General features: G+C 46.2%; 8 non-coding genes across 8 annotated transcripts; all 8 read left to right on the top strand.

The window, feature by feature from the left end:
- Positions 1–344: 344 nt before the first annotated feature.
- On the top strand, positions 345–535 carry LOC130348998 (U2 spliceosomal RNA). Its single transcript, XR_008886438.1, has one exon. It is a non-coding gene; the product is annotated as a U2 spliceosomal RNA (small nuclear RNA).
- Positions 536–2,605: 2,070 nt separating this feature from the next.
- On the top strand, positions 2,606–2,796 carry LOC130349004 (U2 spliceosomal RNA). The gene has a single exon (XR_008886440.1). It is a non-coding gene; the product is annotated as a U2 spliceosomal RNA (small nuclear RNA).
- A 2,085-nt stretch (positions 2,797–4,881) lies between these two features.
- LOC130349001 (U2 spliceosomal RNA) lies at positions 4,882–5,072 on the top strand. Its single transcript, XR_008886439.1, has one exon. It is a non-coding gene; the product is annotated as a U2 spliceosomal RNA (small nuclear RNA).
- A 2,088-nt stretch (positions 5,073–7,160) lies between these two features.
- LOC130349051 (U2 spliceosomal RNA) lies at positions 7,161–7,351 on the top strand. Its single transcript, XR_008886482.1, has one exon. It is a non-coding gene; the product is annotated as a U2 spliceosomal RNA (small nuclear RNA).
- A 2,090-nt stretch (positions 7,352–9,441) lies between these two features.
- On the top strand, positions 9,442–9,632 carry LOC130349039 (U2 spliceosomal RNA). Its single transcript, XR_008886471.1, has one exon. It is a non-coding gene; the product is annotated as a U2 spliceosomal RNA (small nuclear RNA).
- Positions 9,633–11,719: 2,087 nt separating this feature from the next.
- LOC130349026 (U2 spliceosomal RNA) lies at positions 11,720–11,910 on the top strand. Its single transcript, XR_008886460.1, has one exon. It is a non-coding gene; the product is annotated as a U2 spliceosomal RNA (small nuclear RNA).
- Positions 11,911–13,997: 2,087 nt separating this feature from the next.
- On the top strand, positions 13,998–14,188 carry LOC130349014 (U2 spliceosomal RNA). Its single transcript, XR_008886449.1, has one exon. It is a non-coding gene; the product is annotated as a U2 spliceosomal RNA (small nuclear RNA).
- Positions 14,189–16,273: 2,085 nt separating this feature from the next.
- LOC130348995 (U2 spliceosomal RNA) lies at positions 16,274–16,464 on the top strand. Its single transcript, XR_008886435.1, has one exon. It is a non-coding gene; the product is annotated as a U2 spliceosomal RNA (small nuclear RNA).
- The last annotated feature ends 353 nt before the right edge of the window (positions 16,465–16,817 follow it).

The following is a 16,817-nucleotide window of genomic DNA, read 5'->3' as shown; positions in this document are numbered from 1 at the left end:
GGAGGTGTGTGTGGCCATTAGGTTCCGCACCTCCCTGCAAACACCCCGGGTACTCCTGCTTCGCAGGGTACCTACCGTAATCGGCTCTGCGGGCAGATACCTTGGCTAACGCCAAGGGGGATGCCGGGAGCATTTGTGGTCTCCTAGTAGCTTCGGCGAAAAGGGACATCGAACCTGGAACCTCGCAGGTACCTTTTGGTCCGGAGGCGAAGGGTAAGGTTTGTTGGGGGGCCTCTCTCCTATCGGAGAAGGGCTTGCGATAGACCGCATCCTTTGTGCACGTTTTTTTTAGTGTAACACGTTTGCACTTTTTCTTGCACTTTGGGTGAATCGAAAGCACGTTCCTCGGCTTTAGATATAAAAAAAAAAAAAAAAAAAAAAATCTGTTCTTATCAGTTTAATATCTGATACGTCCCCTATCTGGGGACCATATATTAAATGGATTTTTGAGAACGGGGGCCGATTTCGAAGCTTGCTTCCGTCGCCCTATGCATTGACCCGATATGGCAGTATCTTCGGGTACAGTGCACCACCCCCTTACAGGGTTAAAAAGAAAGATTCCTACTTTCATTGCTACCTGCTTGCTGGCTAGCCAGCTAGCCAGCCCTGTGGGCCTTGCTGCTGCAGCCAAAAAACAAAAGGTGGTGCTGCTTCTGCTGCTTCTGCTTGTGTCTGGCCGCTGTTGGAGCGTCCAGGCACAGGACTTCTGCTGCTGCTGACTAAATGGCCTCCTTAATTGGATCATTTGAGTAGCCAGCACACCTGTGCAGGTAGGGCATGACATGATAGGCAGCTGCCTTGATAGCGGGTGGGTGCTGAATGTTCCTAATTGACAAAATAAGATTAATGCTTATGAAGAAATATAAAATCTCATCCCTTCCCCAATATCGCGCCACACCCCTACCCCTTAATTCCCTGGTTGAACTTGATGGACATATGTCTTTTTTCGACCGTACTAACTATGTAACTATGTAACATAACATGGGGGGGGGGGGGTCTCCTGGCTGTTCACACAGGTGTGTCATTGCTGTACATTGACCATGCATTGCTTCTGTGGTATTGCAAAGGCAAAGACAAATGCTTCCAGCCATCCATTGCACTAATGGATTGGTCATCAGCTGGCTGTCTATGTCCCGCATCAATATAGACCAAAGTACAGAGGGTTAGGCTATGCTATTGTGCACCTACCTGATGCATCAGAAGGTGCGAGGCCCTTGCTAAATTCTGTGCACAGACTTTGAGATCTATACTTTAGACTGTATCTAAACCTGCTCCAACGTGGACTGACATTCTGGCCTACTTTCAGCCGATGCGACTTGTCTGTCGCTGAACAGTCGCTTTTTATGTATTCAGCACCTATGTATAATGTTGTAAAAATGCTCTAGAAGCTAAAGTCGCAGAAATGTCACACATATTTGGCCTGCAACTTTCTGTGCGACAAATTCAGACAGGAAAAATCAGTATAAATCCTTAGAAAATTATCCCCCAGTGTCTCCATCTGCTGGCGGTATTGAATAAGCATTGCTGCACTGATGGGGTATGCATTAGACGAAAAAAAAGAAGAAAAAGAAGAATAATACGCCCAGAAAAGAGGCGAAAAGGAGAAAAACGTAAAAAAACGTGAAAAAAAAGTAAGAGGAAGAGAAGGGAAAAAAAGGTGGAAATGGGTTTAAAAGTGATTTCGGCGGAGAATATATATATATATATATATATATATATATATATATATATACGCGCACACACACACATATATATAAACGTATTCTCCGTTGAGATATTGCAGCCGCTGCTGTGTCCAGGCCCAGGAGCCTTAGCACTGTGCTGTGATGTCACTCAATACCACTGACATCACTAGGTGTAAACAACATCTCTCCTTTGCTGTGTATGTGACTATGGAGCTGTTTGGTGATGCCGTCTATTATGGCCTTCATAGAAGCAACAGGAGATTGTTGCATCCATCTAGAACCCTCAGAACTACAGTGCTATGATGTCACTCACTTCCACAGGCCTTGCAGAGTGTAAACAACAACAACCCAGCTTTGTTGTGTATGTAACCATAGGGATTTGTGATGTCACCTAGAACCTTCACAGCAGCGACAGCTTTATGAGGAGCATCAGCACTGCTCTGCCTGAGCAGAACCATCACCGCCATAGGTTGTCAAATAACCCGGATTTAACCCACACAGGTAAGTCCAATGGGGTGCAGGCATGTCCTCTATGCTTACAGCTTCCCGTGGGTGTTGGTTTGATACCGTTTGGGGACAGCCAAGGAGGCATCTGCAGGCAACAAAGGTAGGTGTGTGCTTGTGTGTGTGTTTCCTATGCAGATCCTAAGCCCAGTGTCACATGCAAGTAGGAGGAGTAAGAAGGGTTCCTGGCAAATCCGGGTTATGGATTGCATTTAAAAAGGCCCCGTGGGAGTGCAATGGGCCCCTGTCTTGCTGCTTAGCAATAATGGTATGGGTTTAGGTTCTGCTGTGTGTACTGGTGGTTGACTGCCCCCCAGCCCAGAGTGTGCATGGAAAATTGTCTGGCAGCCTCCCTGACAGCAAGCAGTGATAGTGCCCATGAAGGGGACCTTGTTGGGCCCGCCCCTTTCACGGTTATCGCTTCTCGGCCTTTTGGCTAAGATCAAGTGTAGTATCTGTTCTTATCAGTTTAATATCTGATACGTCCCCTATCTGGGGACCATATATTAAATGGATTTTTGAGAACGGGGGCCGATTTCGAAGCTTGCTTCCGTCGCCCTATGCATTGACCCGATATGGCAGTATCTTCGGGTACAGTGCACCACCCCCTTACAGGGTTAAAAAGAAAGATTCCTACTTTCATTGCTACCTGCTTGCTGGCTAGCCAGCTAGCCAGCCCTGTGGGCCTTGCTGCTGCAGCCAAAAAACAAAAGGTGGTGCTGCTGCTGCTGCTTCTGCTGCTTCTGCTTGTGTCTGGCCGCTGTTGGAGCGTCCAGGCACAGGACTTCTGCTGCTGCTGACTAAATGGCCTCCTTAATTGGATCATTTGAGTAGCCAGCACACCTGTGCAGGTAGGGCATGACATGATAGGCAGCTGCCTTGATAGCGGGTGGGTGCTGAATGTTCCTAATTGACAAAATAAGATTAATGCTTATGAAGAAATATAAAATCTCATCCCTTCCCCAATATCGCGCCACACCCCTACCCCTTAATTCCCTGGTTGAACTTGATGGACATATGTCTTTTTTCGACCGTACTAACTATGTAACTATGTAACATAACATGGGGGGGGGGGGGGGGGTCTCCTGGCTGTTCACACAGGTGTGTCATTGCTGTACATTGACCATGCATTGCTTCTGTGGTATTGCAAAGGCAAAGACAAATGCTTCCAGCCATCCATTGCACTAATGGATTGGTCATCAGCTGGCTGTCTATGTCCCGCATCAATATAGACCAAAGTACAGAGGGTTAGGCTATGCTATTGTGCACCTACCTGATGCATCAGAAGGTGCGAGGCCCTTGCTAAATTCTGTGCACAGACTTTGAGATCTATACTTTAGACTGTATCTAAACCTGCTCCAACATGGACTGACATTCTGGCCTACTTTCAGCCGATGCGACTTTTGTCTGTCGCTGAACAGTCGCTTTTTATGTATTCAGCACCTATGTATAATGTTGTAAAAATGCTCTAGAAGCTAAAGTCGCAGAAATGTCACACATATTTGGCCTGCAACTTTCTGTGCGACAAATTCAGACAGGAAAAATCAGTATAAATCCTTAGAAAATTATCCCCCAGTGTCTCCATCTGCTGGCGGTATTGAATAAGCATTGCTGCACTGATGGGGTATGCATTAGACGAAAAAAAAGAAGAAAAAGAAGAATAATACGCCCAGAAAAGAGGCGAAAAGGAGAAAAACGTAAAAAAACGTGAAAAAAAAGTAAGAGGAAGAGAAGGGAAAAAAAGGTGGAAATGGGTTTAAAAGTGATTTCGGCGGAGAATATATATATATATATATATATATATATATATATATATATACGCGCACACACACACATATATATAAACGTATTCTCCGTTGAGATATTGCAGCCGCTGCTGTGTCCAGGCCCAGGAGCCTTAGCACTGTGCTGTGATGTCACTCAATACCACTGACATCACTAGGTGTAAACAACATCTCTCCTTTGCTGTGTATGTGACTATGGAGCTGTTTGGTGATGTCGTCTATTATGGCCTTCATAGAAGCAACAGGAGATTGTTGCATCCATCTAGAACCCTCAGAACTACAGTGCTATGATGTCACTCACTTCCACAGGCCTTGCAGAGTGTAAACAACAACAACCCAGCTTTGTTGTGTATGTAACCATAGGGATTTGTGATGTCACCTAGAACCTTCACAGCAGCGACAGCTTTATGAGGAGCATCAGCACTGCTCTGCCTGAGCAGAACCATCACCGCCATAGGTTGTCAAATAACCCGGATTTAACCCACACAGGTAAGTCCAATGGGGTGCAGGCATGTCCTCTATGCTTACAGCTTCCCGTGGGTGTTGGTTTGATACCGTTTGGGGACAGCCAAGGAGGCATCTGCAGGCAACAAAGGTAGGTGTGTGCTTGTGTGTGTGTTTCCTATGCAGATCCTAAGCCCAGTGTCACATGCAAGTAGGAGGAGTAAGAAGGGTTCCTGGCAAATCCGGGTTATGGATTGCATTTAAAAAGGCCCCGTGGGAGTGCAATGGGCCCCTGTCTTGCTGCTTAGCAATAATGGTATGGGTTTAGGTTCTGCTGTGTGTACTGGTGGTTGACTGCCCCCCAGCCCAGAGTGTGCATGGAAAATTGTCTGGCAGCCTCCCTGACAGCAAGCAGTGATAGTGCCCATGAAGGGGACCTTGTTGGGCCCGCCCCTTTCACGGTTATCGCTTCTCGGCCTTTTGGCTAAGATCAAGTGTAGTATCTGTTCTTATCAGTTTAATATCTGATACGTCCCCTATCTGGGGACCATATATTAAATGGATTTTTGAGAACGGGGGCCGATTTCGAAGCTTGCTTCCGTCGCCCTATGCATTGACCCGATATGGCAGTATCTTCGGGTACAGTGCACCACCCCCTTACAGGGTTAAAAAGAAAGATTCCTACTTTCATTGCTACCTGCTTGCTGGCTAGCCAGCTAGCCAGCCCTGTGGGCCTTGCTGCTGCAGCCAAAAAACAAAAGGTGGTGCTGCTGCTGCTGCTTCTGCTGCTTCTGCTTGTGTCTGGCCGCTGTTGGAGCGTCCAGGCACAGGACTTCTGCTGCTGCTGACTAAATGGCCTCCTTAATTGGATCATTTGAGTAGCCAGCACACCTGTGCAGGTAGGGCATGACATGATAGGCAGCTGCCTTGATAGCGGGTGGGTGCTGAATGTTCCTAATTGACAAAATAAGATTAATGCTTATGAAGAAATATAAAATCTCATCCCTTCCCCAATATCGCGCCACACCCCTACCCCTTAATTCCCTGGTTGAACTTGATGGACATATGTCTTTTTTCGACCGTACTAACTATGTAACTATGTAACATAACATGGGGGGGGGGGGTCTCCTGGCTGTTCACACAGGTGTGTCATTGCTGTACATTGACCATGCATTGCTTCTGTGGTATTGCAAAGGCAAAGACAAATGCTTCCAGCCATCCATTGCACTAATGGATTGGTCATCAGCTGGCTGTCTATGTCCCGCATCAATATAGACCAAAGTACAGAGGGTTAGGCTATGCTATTGTGCACCTACCTGATGCATCAGAAGGTGCGAGGCCCTTGCTAAATTCTGTGCACAGACTTTGAGATCTATACTTTAGACTGTATCTAAACCTGCTCCAACATGGACTGACATTCTGGCCTACTTTCAGCCGATGCGACTTGTCTGTCGCTGAACAGTCGCTTTTTATGTATTCAGCACCTATGTATAATGTTGTAAAAATGCTCTAGAAGCTAAAGTCGCAGAAATGTCACACATATTTGGCCTGCAACTTTCTGTGCGACAAATTCAGACAGGAAAAATCAGTATAAATCCTTAGAAAATTATCCCCCAGTGTCTCCATCTGCTGGCGGTATTGAATAAGCATTGCTGCACTGATGGGGTATGCATTAGACGAAAAAAAAGAAGAAAAAGAAGAATAATACGCCCAGAAAAGAGGCGAAAAGGAGAAAAACGTAAAAAAACGTGAAAAAAAAGTAAGAGGAAGAGAAGGGAAAAAAAGGTGGAAATGGGTTTAAAAGTGATTTCGGCGGAGAATATATATATATATATATATATATATATATATATATATATATATATATATACGCGCACACACACACATATATATAAACGTATTCTCCGTTGAGATATTGCAGCCGCTGCTGTGTCCAGGCCCAGGAGCCTTAGCACTGTGCTGTGATGTCACTCAATACCACTGACATCACTAGGTGTAAACAACATCTCTCCTTTGCTGTGTATGTGACTATGGAGCTGTTTGGTGATGTCGTCTATTATGGCCTTCATAGAAGCAACAGGAGATTGTTGCATCCATCTAGAACCCTCAGAACTACAGTGCTATGATGTCACTCACTTCCACAGGCCTTGCAGAGTGTAAACAACAACAACCCAGCTTTGTTGTGTATGTAACCATAGGGATTTGTGATGTCACCTAGAACCTTCACAGCAGCGACAGCTTTATGAGGAGCATCAGCACTGCTCTGCCTGAGCAGAACCATCACCGCCATAGGTTGTCAAATAACCCGGATTTAACCCACACAGGTAAGTCCAATGGGGTGCAGGCATGTCCTCTATGCTTACAGCTTCCCGTGGGTGTTGGTTTGATACCGTTTGGGGACAGCCAAGGAGGCATCTGCAGGCAACAAAGGTAGGTGTGTGCTTGTGTGTGTGTTTCCTATGCAGATCCTAAGCCCAGTGTCACATGCAAGTAGGAGGAGTAAGAAGGGTTCCTGGCAAATCCGGGTTATGGATTGCATTTAAAAAGGCCCCGTGGGAGTGCAATGGGCCCCTGTCTTGCTGCTTAGCAATAATGGTATGGGTTTAGGTTCTGCTGTGTGTACTGGTGGTTGACTGCCCCCCAGCCCAGAGTGTGCATGGAAAATTGTCTGGCAGCCTCCCTGACAGCAAGCAGTGATAGTGCCCATGAAGGGGACCTTGTTGGGCCCGCCCCTTTCACGGTTATCGCTTCTCGGCCTTTTGGCTAAGATCAAGTGTAGTATCTGTTCTTATCAGTTTAATATCTGATACGTCCCCTATCTGGGGACCATATATTAAATGGATTTTTGAGAACGGGGGCCGATTTCGAAGCTTGCTTCCGTCGCCCTATGCATTGACCCGATATGGCAGTATCTTCGGGTACAGTGCACCACCCCCTTACAGGGTTAAAAAGAAAGATTCCTACTTTCATTGCTACCTGCTTGCTGGCTAGCCAGCTAGCCAGCCCTGTGGGCCTTGCTGCTGCAGCCAAAAAACAAAAGGTGGTGCTGCTGCTGCTGCTTCTGCTGCTTCTGCTTGTGTCTGGCCGCTGTTGGAGCGTCCAGGCACAGGACTTCTGCTGCTGCTGACTAAATGGCCTCCTTAATTGGATCATTTGAGTAGCCAGCACACCTGTGCAGGTAGGGCATGACATGATAGGCAGCTGCCTTGATAGCGGGTGGGTGCTGAATGTTCCTAATTGACAAAATAAGATTAATGCTTATGAAGAAATATAAAATCTCATCCCTTCCCCAATATCGCGCCACACCCCTACCCCTTAATTCCCTGGTTGAACTTGATGGACATATGTCTTTTTTCGACCGTACTAACTATGTAACTATGTAACATAACATGGGGGGGGGGGGGGGGGTCTCCTGGCTGTTCACACAGGTGTGTCATTGCTGTACATTGACCATGCATTGCTTCTGTGGTATTGCAAAGGCAAAGACAAATGCTTCCAGCCATCCATTGCACTAATGGATTGGTCATCAGCTGGCTGTCTATGTCCCGCATCAATATAGACCAAAGTACAGAGGGTTAGGCTATGCTATTGTGCACCTACCTGATGCATCAGAAGGTGCGAGGCCCTTGCTAAATTCTGTGCACAGACTTTGAGATCTATACTTTAGACTGTATCTAAACCTGCTCCAACATGGACTGACATTCTGGCCTACTTTCAGCCGATGCGACTTGTCTGTCGCTGAACAGTCGCTTTTTATGTATTCAGCACCTATGTATAATGTTGTAAAAATGCTCTAGAAGCTAAAGTCGCAGAAATGTCACACATATTTGGCCTGCAACTTTCTGTGCGACAAATTCAGACAGGAAAAATCAGTATAAATCCTTAGAAAATTATCCCCCAGTGTCTCCATCTGCTGGCGGTATTGAATAAGCATTGCTGCACTGATGGGGTATGCATTAGACGAAAAAAAAGAAGAAAAAGAAGAATAATACGCCCAGAAAAGAGGCGAAAAGGAGAAAAACGTAAAAAAACGTGAAAAAAAAGTAAGAGGAAGAGAAGGGAAAAAAAGGTGGAAATGGGTTTAAAAGTGATTTCGGCGGAGAAATATATATATATATATATATATATATATATATATATATATATATATACGCGCACACACACACATATATATAAACGTATTCTCCGTTGAGATATTGCAGCCGCTGCTGTGTCCAGGCCCAGGAGCCTTAGCACTGTGCTGTGATGTCACTCAATACCACTGACATCACTAGGTGTAAACAACATCTCTCCTTTGCTGTGTATGTGACTATGGAGCTGTTTGGTGATGTCGTCTATTATGGCCTTCATAGAAGCAACAGGAGATTGTTGCATCCATCTAGAACCCTCAGAACTACAGTGCTATGATGTCACTCACTTCCACAGGCCTTGCAGAGTGTAAACAACAACAACCCAGCTTTGTTGTGTATGTAACCATAGGGATTTGTGATGTCACCTAGAACCTTCACAGCAGCGACAGCTTTATGAGGAGCATCAGCACTGCTCTGCCTGAGCAGAACCATCACCGCCATAGGTTGTCAAATAACCCGGATTTAACCCACACAGGTAAGTCCAATGGGGTGCAGGCATGTCCTCTATGCTTACAGCTTCCCGTGGGTGTTGGTTTGATACCGTTTGGGGACAGCCAAGGAGGCATCTGCAGGCAACAAAGGTAGGTGTGTGCTTGTGTGTGTGTTTCCTATGCAGATCCTAAGCCCAGTGTCACATGCAAGTAGGAGGAGTAAGAAGGGTTCCTGGCAAATCCGGGTTATGGATTGCATTTAAAAAGGCCCCGTGGGAGTGCAATGGGCCCCTGTCTTGCTGCTTAGCAATAATGGTATGGGTTTAGGTTCTGCTGTGTGTACTGGTGGTTGACTGCCCCCCAGCCCAGAGTGTGCATGGAAAATTGTCTGGCAGCCTCCCTGACAGCAAGCAGTGATAGTGCCCATGAAGGGGACCTTGTTGGGCCCGCCCCTTTCACGGTTATCGCTTCTCGGCCTTTTGGCTAAGATCAAGTGTAGTATCTGTTCTTATCAGTTTAATATCTGATACGTCCCCTATCTGGGGACCATATATTAAATGGATTTTTGAGAACGGGGGCCGATTTCGAAGCTTGCTTCCGTCGCCCTATGCATTGACCCGATATGGCAGTATCTTCGGGTACAGTGCACCACCCCCTTACAGGGTTAAAAAGAAAGATTCCTACTTTCATTGCTACCTGCTTGCTGGCTAGCCAGCTAGCCAGCCCTGTGGGCCTTGCTGCTGCAGCCAAAAAACAAAAGGTGGTGCTGCTGCTGCTGCTTCTGCTGCTTCTGCTTGTGTCTGGCCGCTGTTGGAGCGTCCAGGCACAGGACTTCTGCTGCTGCTGACTAAATGGCCTCCTTAATTGGATCATTTGAGTAGCCAGCACACCTGTGCAGGTAGGGCATGACATGATAGGCAGCTGCCTTGATAGCGGGTGGGTGCTGAATGTTCCTAATTGACAAAATAAGATTAATGCTTATGAAGAAATATAAAATCTCATCCCTTCCCCAATATCGCGCCACACCCCTACCCCTTAATTCCCTGGTTGAACTTGATGGACATATGTCTTTTTTCGACCGTACTAACTATGTAACTATGTAACATAACATGGGGGGGGGGGGGGGGTCTCCTGGCTGTTCACACAGGTGTGTCATTGCTGTACATTGACCATGCATTGCTTCTGTGGTATTGCAAAGGCAAAGACAAATGCTTCCAGCCATCCATTGCACTAATGGATTGGTCATCAGCTGGCTGTCTATGTCCCGCATCAATATAGACCAAAGTACAGAGGGTTAGGCTATGCTATTGTGCACCTACCTGATGCATCAGAAGGTGCGAGGCCCTTGCTAAATTCTGTGCACAGACTTTGAGATCTATACTTTAGACTGTATCTAAACCTGCTCCAACATGGACTGACATTCTGGCCTACTTTCAGCCGATGCGACTTGTCTGTCGCTGAACAGTCGCTTTTTATGTATTCAGCACCTATGTATAATGTTGTAAAAATGCTCTAGAAGCTAAAGTCGCAGAAATGTCACACATATTTGGCCTGCAACTTTCTGTGCGACAAATTCAGACAGGAAAAATCAGTATAAATCCTTAGAAAATTATCCCCCAGTGTCTCCATCTGCTGGCGGTATTGAATAAGCATTGCTGCACTGATGGGGTATGCATTAGACGAAAAAAAAGAAGAAAAAGAAGAATAATACGCCCAGAAAAGAGGCGAAAAGGAGAAAAACGTAAAAAAACGTGAAAAAAAAGTAAGAGGAAGAGAAGGGAAAAAAAGGTGGAAATGGGTTTAAAAGTGATTTCGGCGGAGAAATATATATATATATATATATATATATATATATATATATATATATACGCGCACACACACACATATATATAAACGTATTCTCCGTTGAGATATTGCAGCCGCTGCTGTGTCCAGGCCCAGGAGCCTTAGCACTGTGCTGTGATGTCACTCAATACCACTGACATCACTAGGTGTAAACAACATCTCTCCTTTGCTGTGTATGTGACTATGGAGCTGTTTGGTGATGTCGTCTATTATGGCCTTCATAGAAGCAACAGGAGATTGTTGCATCCATCTAGAACCCTCAGAACTACAGTGCTATGATGTCACTCACTTCCACAGGCCTTGCAGAGTGTAAACAACAACAACCCAGCTTTGTTGTGTATGTAACCATAGGGATTTGTGATGTCACCTAGAACCTTCACAGCAGCGACAGCTTTATGAGGAGCATCAGCACTGCTCTGCCTGAGCAGAACCATCACCGCCATAGGTTGTCAAATAACCCGGATTTAACCCACACAGGTAAGTCCAATGGGGTGCAGGCATGTCCTCTATGCTTACAGCTTCCCGTGGGTGTTGGTTTGATACCGTTTGGGGACAGCCAAGGAGGCATCTGCAGGCAACAAAGGTAGGTGTGTGCTTGTGTGTGTGTTTCCTATGCAGATCCTAAGCCCAGTGTCACATGCAAGTAGGAGGAGTAAGAAGGGTTCCTGGCAAATCCGGGTTATGGATTGCATTTAAAAAGGCCCCGTGGGAGTGCAATGGGCCCCTGTCTTGCTGCTTAGCAATAATGGTATGGGTTTAGGTTCTGCTGTGTGTACTGGTGGTTGACTGCCCCCCAGCCCAGAGTGTGCATGGAAAATTGTCTGGCAGCCTCCCTGACAGCAAGCAGTGATAGTGCCCATGAAGGGGACCTTGTTGGGCCCGCCCCTTTCACGGTTATCGCTTCTCGGCCTTTTGGCTAAGATCAAGTGTAGTATCTGTTCTTATCAGTTTAATATCTGATACGTCCCCTATCTGGGGACCATATATTAAATGGATTTTTGAGAACGGGGGCCGATTTCGAAGCTTGCTTCCGTCGCCCTATGCATTGACCCGATATGGCAGTATCTTCGGGTACAGTGCACCACCCCCTTACAGGGTTAAAAAGAAAGATTCCTACTTTCATTGCTACCTGCTTGCTGGCTAGCCAGCTAGCCAGCCCTGTGGGCCTTGCTGCTGCAGCCAAAAAACAAAAGGTGGTGCTGCTGCTGCTGCTTCTGCTGCTTCTGCTTGTGTCTGGCCGCTGTTGGAGCGTCCAGGCACAGGACTTCTGCTGCTGCTGACTAAATGGCCTCCTTAATTGGATCATTTGAGTAGCCAGCACACCTGTGCAGGTAGGGCATGACATGATAGGCAGCTGCCTTGATAGCGGGTGGGTGCTGAATGTTCCTAATTGACAAAATAAGATTAATGCTTATGAAGAAATATAAAATCTCATCCCTTCCCCAATATCGCGCCACACCCCTACCCCTTAATTCCCTGGTTGAACTTGATGGACATATGTCTTTTTTCGACCGTACTAACTATGTAACTATGTAACATAACATGGGGGGGGGGGGGGGGTCTCCTGGCTGTTCACACAGGTGTGTCATTGCTGTACATTGACCATGCATTGCTTCTGTGGTATTGCAAAGGCAAAGACAAATGCTTCCAGCCATCCATTGCACTAATGGATTGGTCATCAGCTGGCTGTCTATGTCCCGCATCAATATAGACCAAAGTACAGAGGGTTAGGCTATGCTATTGTGCACCTACCTGATGCATCAGAAGGTGCGAGGCCCTTGCTAAATTCTGTGCACAGACTTTGAGATCTATACTTTAGACTGTATCTAAACCTGCTCCAACATGGACTGACATTCTGGCCTACTTTCAGCCGATGCGACTTGTCTGTCGCTGAACAGTCGCTTTTTATGTATTCAGCACCTATGTATAATGTTGTAAAAATGCTCTAGAAGCTAAAGTCGCAGAAATGTCACACATATTTGGCCTGCAACTTTCTGTGCGACAAATTCAGACAGGAAAAATCAGTATAAATCCTTAGAAAATTATCCCCCAGTGTCTCCATCTGCTGGCGGTATTGAATAAGCATTGCTGCACTGATGGGGTATGCATTAGACGAAAAAAAAGAAGAAAAAGAAGAATAATACGCCCAGAAAAGAGGCGAAAAGGAGAAAAACGTAAAAAAACGTGAAAAAAAAGTAAGAGGAAGAGAAGGGAAAAAAAGGTGGAAATGGGTTTAAAAGTGATTTCGGCGGAGAAATATATATATATATATATATATATATATATATATATATATATATACGCGCACACACACACATATATATAAACGTATTCTCCGTTGAGATATTGCAGCCGCTGCTGTGTCCAGGCCCAGGAGCCTTAGCACTGTGCTGTGATGTCACTCAATACCACTGACATCACTAGGTGTAAACAACATCTCTCCTTTGCTGTGTATGTGACTATGGAGCTGTTTGGTGATGTCGTCTATTATGGCCTTCATAGAAGCAACAGGAGATTGTTGCATCCATCTAGAACCCTCAGAACTACAGTGCTATGATGTCACTCACTTCCACAGGCCTTGCAGAGTGTAAACAACAACAACCCAGCTTTGTTGTGTATGTAACCATAGGGATTTGTGATGTCACCTAGAACCTTCACAGCAGCGACAGCTTTATGAGGAGCATCAGCACTGCTCTGCCTGAGCAGAACCATCACCGCCATAGGTTGTCAAATAACCCGGATTTAACCCACACAGGTAAGTCCAATGGGGTGCAGGCATGTCCTCTATGCTTACAGCTTCCCGTGGGTGTTGGTTTGATACCGTTTGGGGACAGCCAAGGAGGCATCTGCAGGCAACAAAGGTAGGTGTGTGCTTGTGTGTGTGTTTCCTATGCAGATCCTAAGCCCAGTGTCACATGCAAGTAGGAGGAGTAAGAAGGGTTCCTGGCAAATCCGGGTTATGGATTGCATTTAAAAAGGCCCCGTGGGAGTGCAATGGGCCCCTGTCTTGCTGCTTAGCAATAATGGTATGGGTTTAGGTTCTGCTGTGTGTACTGGTGGTTGACTGCCCCCCAGCCCAGAGTGTGCATGGAAAATTGTCTGGCAGCCTCCCTGACAGCAAGCAGTGATAGTGCCCATGAAGGGGACCTTGTTGGGCCCGCCCCTTTCACGGTTATCGCTTCTCGGCCTTTTGGCTAAGATCAAGTGTAGTATCTGTTCTTATCAGTTTAATATCTGATACGTCCCCTATCTGGGGACCATATATTAAATGGATTTTTGAGAACGGGGGCCGATTTCGAAGCTTGCTTCCGTCGCCCTATGCATTGACCCGATATGGCAGTATCTTCGGGTACAGTGCACCACCCCCTTACAGGGTTAAAAAGAAAGATTCCTACTTTCATTGCTACCTGCTTGCTGGCTAGCCAGCTAGCCAGCCCTGTGGGCCTTGCTGCTGCAGCCAAAAAACAAAAGGTGGTGCTGCTGCTGCTGCTTCTGCTGCTTCTGCTTGTGTCTGGCCGCTGTTGGAGCGTCCAGGCACAGGACTTCTGCTGCTGCTGACTAAATGGCCTCCTTAATTGGATCATTTGAGTAGCCAGCACACCTGTGCAGGTAGGGCATGACATGATAGGCAGCTGCCTTGATAGCGGGTGGGTGCTGAATGTTCCTAATTGACAAAATAAGATTAATGCTTATGAAGAAATATAAAATCTCATCCCTTCCCCAATATCGCGCCACACCCCTACCCCTTAATTCCCTGGTTGAACTTGATGGACATATGTCTTTTTTCGACCGTACTAACTATGTAACTATGTAACATAACATGGGGGGGGGGGGGGTCTCCTGGCTGTTCACACAGGTGTGTCATTGCTGTACATTGACCATGCATTGCTTCTGTGGTATTGCAAAGGCAAAGACAAATGCTTCCAGCCATCCATTGCACTAATGGATTGGTCATCAGCTGGCTGTCTATGTCCCGCATCAATATAGACCAAAGTACAGAGGGTTAGGCTATGCTATTGTGCACCTACCTGATGCATCAGAAGGTGCAAGGCCCTTGCTAAATTCTGTGCACAGACTTTGAGATCTATACTTTAGACTGTATCTAAACCTGCTCCAACATGGACTGACATTCTGGCCTACTTTCAGCCGATGCGACTTGTCTGTCGCTGAACAGTCGCTTTTTATGTATTCAGCACCTATGTATAATGTTGTAAAAATGCTCTAGAAGCTAAAGTCGCAGAAATGTCACACATATTTGGCCTGCAACTTTCTGTGCGACAAATTCAGACAGGAAAAATCAGTATAAATCCTTAGAAAATTATCCCCCAGTGTCTCCATCTGCTGGCGGTATTGAATAAGCATTGCTGCACTGATGGGGTATGCATTAGACGAAAAAAAAGAAGAAAAAGAAGAATAATACGCCCAGAAAAGAGGCGAAAAGGAGAAAAACGTAAAAAAACGTGAAAAAAAAGTAAGAGGAAGAGAAGGGAAAAAAAGGTGGAAATGGGTTTAAAAGTGATTTCGGCGGAGAAATATATATATATATATATATATATATATATATATATATATATATACGCGCACACACACACATATATATAAACGTATTCTCCGTTGAGATATTGCAGCCGCTGCTGTGTCCAGGCCCAGGAGCCTTAGCACTGTGCTGTGATGTCACTCAATACCACTGACATCACTAGGTGTAAACAACATCTCTCCTTTGCTGTGTATGTGACTATGGAGCTGTTTGGTGATGTCGTCTATTATGGCCTTCATAGAAGCAACAGGAGATTGTTGCATCCATCTAGAACCCTCAGAACTACAGTGCTATGATGTCACTCACTTCCACAGGCCTTGCAGAGTGTAAACAACAACAACCCAGCTTTGTTGTGTATGTAACCATAGGGATTTGTGATGTCACCTAGAACCTTCACAGCAGCGACAGCTTTATGAGGAGCATCAGCACTGCTCTGCCTGAGCAGAACCATCACCGCCATAGGTTGTCAAATAACCCGGATTTAACCCACACAGGTAAGTCCAATGGGGTGCAGGCATGTCCTCTATGCTTACAGCTTCCCGTGGGTGTTGGTTTGATACCGTTTGGGGACAGCCAAGGAGGCATCTGCAGGCAACAAAGGTAGGTGTGTGCTTGTGTGTGTGTTTCCTATGCAGATCCTAAGCCCAGTGTCACATGCAAGTAGGAGGAGTAAGAAGGGTTCCTGGCAAATCCGGGTTATGGATTGCATTTAAAAAGGCCCCGTGGGAGTGCAATGGGCCCCTGTCTTGCTGCTTAGCAATAATGGTATGGGTTTAGGTTCTGCTGTGTGTACTGGTGGTTGACTGCCCCCCAGCCCAGAGTGTGCATGGAAAATTGTCTGGCAGCCTCCCTGACAGCAAGCAGTGATAGTGCCCATGAAGGGGACCTTGTTGGGCCCGCCCCTTTCACGGTTATCGCTTCTCGGCCTTTTGGCTAAGATCAAGTGTAGTATCTGTTCTTATCAGTTTAATATCTGATACGTCCCCTATCTGGGGACCATATATTAAATGGATTTTTGAGAACGGGGGCCGATTTCGAAGCTTGCTTCCGTCGCCCTATGCATTGACCCGATATGGCAGTATCTTCGGGTACAGTGCACCACCCCCTTACAGGGTTAAAAAGAAAGATTCCTACTTTCATTGCTACCTGCTTGCTGGCTAGCCAGCTAGCCAGCCCTGTGGGCCTTGCTGCTGCAGCCAAAAAACAAAAGGTGGTGCTGCTGCTGCTGCTTCTGCTGCTTCTGCTTGTGTCTGGCCGCTGTTGGAGCGTCCAGGCACAGGACTTCTGCTGCTGCTGACTAAATGGCCTCCTTAATTGGATCATTTGAGTAGCCAGCACACCTGTGCAGGTAGGGCATGACATGATAGGCAGCTGCCTTGATAGCGGGTGGGTGCTGAATGTTCCTAATTGACAAAATAAGATTAATGCTTATGAAGAAATATAAAATCTCATCCCTT

The sequence above is a fragment of the Hyla sarda genome, unplaced genomic scaffold (assembly GCF_029499605.1).
Source record: "Hyla sarda isolate aHylSar1 unplaced genomic scaffold, aHylSar1.hap1 scaffold_908, whole genome shotgun sequence".
Lineage (NCBI taxonomy): Eukaryota > Metazoa > Chordata > Amphibia > Anura > Hylidae > Hyla > Hyla sarda.
This window is presented reverse-complemented; position numbering and strand designations above follow the sequence as displayed.